The sequence below is a fragment of the Bidens hawaiensis genome, unplaced genomic scaffold (assembly GCF_021521415.1).
Source record: "Bidens hawaiensis isolate Kalapana, Puna unplaced genomic scaffold, B.hawaiensis_p1.1 tig00011693_1, whole genome shotgun sequence".
NCBI lineage: Eukaryota > Viridiplantae > Streptophyta > Magnoliopsida > Asterales > Asteraceae > Bidens > Bidens hawaiensis.
This window is the reverse complement of record NW_027491925.1, coordinates 171,725-176,571: the sequence shown is the minus strand read 5'-3', so window position 1 is coordinate 176,571 and position 4,847 is coordinate 171,725. Positions and strand designations below refer to the sequence as shown.

Genomic DNA, 4,847 nt, shown 5'->3' with positions numbered 1-4,847 from the left:
ATCACACGGTCCGAAAGTAAAATACAACACATGCCCTGATGCCTACTAGTGGAAATCTCAAATCCTTCTCTCTTGATTACTAATTAACAAAGGATGATTCATAATCAGTTACCACTTCTAAATGTAATGCAACTACACCTAACTGAATGGTCAATTTGTGCAAGCCGTCCAGTTCGAAGGAAGTCGATTTGAGGTCAACGTGGGCATGTTACGAACATTGAGGTCAACAGGAAGCATACGGTATTCAATATCGAGCTCTCTAAATATTTTAATCATCTCTTCAACTAAAAGCGCTCTACGCTGCCATCTTTCACCCATGTCTTGGAAGTTCATACGGTGGGAGAGCCATATAGATATCTTCAGCCGGTTCATGTCTTCAACATCCCTCAGCACAATTAGCGGTGCGGGATACCAGTGATCACTCTTGTTCTCAATGTAGCTGAAATCACAACAAACCATTCGCCAAATTAATATTGCACGCGTATGTATGTAGTGCTAACCAGATATAACGCGAGAGAGAAACTCAGGTGGTTATGCAGTCACATAACCGCCATGAGTATGTATACATACCTTGTTATCCTTTCCTTCATTAGAGCAACCTTTTCCACTGGTGTTGATACATGTATACATAAATCCACGGTGTCTCCCATATCCGGGCTGCGGTAATAGTTGGCGATTGGTTTCGTGGCCAAGAAGCTATTCGGGTATATAATCTTTTGGTTATCATACCTCAAGAAAACCGTAGTTAATATATTCATCTCCTCTACTATCATCTACAATATTGCATCAGCAAAATTATAATCATAACAAGAACATGTCCGCATTTTGAAATATAATAAGTCGGGTTGGGGTGACCCAAAACGCTTTTTTTGTTATTTCTTTGTAAAGATAGGATTACTATGTTCAATATAATTACAAGTACTACATTAAAACTATAATAATCTAATTTACAAATACAGTTTTGAGTAACTTTTGACATGTTTCATTTTAGCATTTTTTTTAACCATTTGAGCGGCTAAAGATAAACACAACTAAAATCAATGTGTTCACAAGTAAATGAGTCAAGATTGTCATGTGTAAAATATATATTTAATTTAAATGTTTACCTGAATACTGTCGATTTCGCAACGATCACCGACATCAAATGGATGCATCACAAACAAAAAAATAATGGCTTCAAATGTCGTCTTGCATGTGTTACCAAACACGAATACTACCAAAAGTAGTTGTGAGCTTAGAAATATAAAGAACCGTGTAGTTGCCACTTTAAGTATAAGAAGCCAGACCACGATTAATAATATCACGACAACCACGTTCAACATTTGATGGAGTTTGTTCACGGCTGTCTTTGTGTCATTAAGAGATAATGCAAGAGCTCTTCGTTCTCGGAATACATTAACCTATACGAAACAAGAAACAATATTTTTTTAAATAACCCATACACCGCATTACCAAAGAAAACTAATTAGCGGTAGCATTTCAAGTTTCTACCCTTTCCTCATGAACGGTTATAATTTATTATACTTTACGGTTCAAAGAGGTAAAATTAGAAAATTAGCTTAACAGGGCCAAAATTAGCCCAAAGCGTGTTTTAATCGTTAAATACAGAAATATCATCATTAATAAGATAACAAACACTACTGGTTACCCGACTCATACGACCCACCAGTTTTGCCACCTCTATCGGGAACTGAAATATCGTAGTTGAAACCGAAAAAAATCCAAACTGAAATAACTGAACCCAAACAAAAACCGAGGGTTTGGTTTTATGCTTTTGTTAAAACCGAATTTTTGGTTCGGTTTTAGTGTTGCGCGCAACTAAAACCGAACCAGGCCGAATTTATGTATCTTTACTTTTGTTTTGAATGCTATGTAATTTGTAAGAACATTAAAAATAACGTAACTCGAATAATTTAGCCCAAATGTAGAATAATCAATTAATAATTAATTAATAAAAAGTTTTAGCCCCAATATTCGATATTCGGGGCCAATTTATTTATTTATTTTTATTTTTTTTTTGCCAAGAAATTTTAAGCCCAATCGATAAATAAAAAAGACCTAAACCGAACTCAAACGGTTTTCAAAAGCTCAAAAATTGATTTTCTGGATCGGTTTTGAGCCCAATATGACCATTCACGCCCCTAATTCGTACCACCCAATTTTTAAGAGCTCCTTTGCTGATTCCTTTCGTTTCACAGTCTGCATCAAAGAGTCTTATCGCCTTCAAAGCTTCATCCTCTCGCAGAAAACGCATCAAATCCTCTAAATATATACGCCTGCCCAAGCAAATCGATTAGCATAAACGACTACAAACACGAACAGCAGGTCCCATAAATTGAAAGTAAAATCGATTAGAACTTACTTGGAGCCTTGTTTTGCAACATTGACAAATATTTTCTTGGCTGCAACCTTCGCCTGCTTCTCATTTGTGATCTGGACCGCGGTCTCATCCTCATCGCCTGTAGTACCCTCCAACTGCTCGTCTAAAGTCGATAACACACCCGTACGAACTATGTTAATCAACCGTTTCATATTCCAAGCAGATATATTCTGCTGGTTTAACCTATGCAAGTGATCAATGGTAATCCCCTCATCAACCTTTTTAGGCGTATTCGCTTCCGAAAACTTACCACTTTTACCCGCCATGGGAGTGTTCGCATTTGTTCTCGGAGTCCTGATAAACCTCCCGCTTTTCTTAAACACATTCGCCTTAAGATCGGGCGGTAAAGTAGCCCCCCGCCTTCTGAAGCTTTTGAACCTCTTCTATAACCCTCTCCTCTTCTTCCCGCTCGTTTTGAATCTCAGCCAACGGCGGCCCCGAAAGCGACTCGATCACATACTGGTTAAACAACGATTCCTGAATCCGATCAAAAAACGTGCTGATGCGTTCACCACCAAACGATCGTACCAACCAACAAACACACCCAAACTTTAGTAACATAAGACAAAACATCCGACCCGTTCACCACCCGTTCGACTCTCGGGTTGAATATGCACTGCCACGCGATCAAAACCAACGTCAACCAAACACAATTCTGAACCGATTTTCGCAACCCGTAAACAAAATACAAAACACGCTTTCGAAGGACGAAATTCCGTTCGATTAAGAACACGATAACCCGAATCAACCAACCCGAAACTAATCTCCCACATATCAAAGCTAAAACCATAACCCCCCATTTCCATAACTCAAGATCAAATAACAACTTATGTTTCATAATAGGAATAGTGAGTGTACATATTAAAGCAGCAATAATCAAAATCAAACTCAATAATTGTATTATAGTCAATTTACTCCACCTTAACTGCTTATACTCATCCGGTAAGTCATCGTCAAGAAACGGGTCATCATCATCAACTTCACTGCCGCCGGAGTTTGGTAACATGCCGGAATTCTTACCGGACTCCGGCGGATCCATTAACCTTGACTTTGTCTTTGTCATCATCAAGCTTGACTTTCTATTAAACGAACCATTGGCAGAGCAAATCACCACCTCGCCGCCGTCTCCGGCGGCGGTGCTGCCGGAGGTACGGCCACTGCCGTTTGACCGTTGCCGGAGTGGCTGCGGCTCAACCACTTCTTCGTGAAATGAAACCGTGACTTCTTTTGGCGTGAGTATGCCGTAGTTGTTTGGACTCGCCGGTGATTTTGGCAACTCCGGTGAATTTTCCGGCGAGGTTCCGAACTCGAAGTTATCGCCGTCGTTGGTGGAATTAGTTTTAGGGTTTTGTTGGTATGGTTGTAACGGTGGTTCTTTACTAGTAGAAACTGCAACATTGCCGTTTGTGTAGTTTCCGGTTGGTTTTGAACGTTCGCCGGAGTCCGGCGGCGAGGGAAACGACGGCATAGCGGTGGTTGGTGTTGTGATGTGCTGTTGAATTAGTTTCTGGATTTGTCCAAGATTTGAAGAATCTAAATTATTCTTTATTTCTTTATTCAGTGGACAGGTGATGAGTCAGATATGCTTTGTGTTCCAATGAGATAACACCTCAATTTTATGGCTCTATGCACTTTTGACCCTCTTTGAAAATATTAATTGAAAGTTATGGCCTTAACTTTAGTTCTTCAAATATTCTTTTTGTGTTTTACGTCAGATATAAACGAAACAAATGCTTGGTTAATTGTTTGTTTGTTCGTAAATTGTTTAGTGGAAAGTTTGTTTAATAAATGATTGGATATGGATATGGAATTGTTCGTCTGTTCGTAAATCGATCAATTGTGTGAACATTTGATAATGTGTTCATTTATGTTCATTAATGTTTGTTTGTTCATTAAAGGATTCTTTTGTTACTTTTTAATGATTTTGCTAAGTATTGTGTAGATATAAGCAAAATTATAAACTATAAAACAAAAGTATACACGAGTATTATGTGATTAATTTATATGTAAAATGAACATATGAATATGAATGTTAAGAAAACAAATACAAGCACAAACTTGGTAGTCGGACAGAACCATTGACACCAACCATTCTCGATTAGCCAAATCAAATAAAACATTGTACGTATGTGTTCATTTGTGTTCGCTCATTTATGTTTGTAAACCGTTTGCTTATCCAATAAACAAATTATTGAGTGAACATGAACAATGTCTTGTCCACTATTTAAATAGTAAATTATTGATGTAATAATTATATAATAACAATTTTGTTTATAAAACTTATTTATGACCTATCTTTTGATCTTGCACTTCCAGGCAAGCCAACTAAGGTAGCATATATATGTAACATGTGATGTTAATATGCGTCTGAGCATCAAACATAGTTTATTTGATGTTAAACTTATCCATTATATTTCATGTTAAACTTATCCTTTTGTTCTCTTTTTTCATTAAGGGATTGAGACCA

The 4,847-nt window shown here is 37.6% G+C and overlaps 1 pseudogene across 1 annotated transcript; it reads right to left on the bottom strand.

Annotated features, from left to right (window-relative positions):
• On the bottom strand, positions 1-3,953 carry LOC143538798 (mechanosensitive ion channel protein 5-like; annotated as a pseudogene). Its single transcript, XR_013136316.1, has 5 exons — positions 2,363-3,953; positions 2,153-2,276; positions 1,107-1,400; positions 571-773; positions 1-439 (listed from the first exon to the last, which is right to left on the bottom strand). The product of XR_013136316.1 is annotated as a mechanosensitive ion channel protein 5-like (transcript).
• Positions 3,954-4,847: the final 894 nt, after the last annotated feature.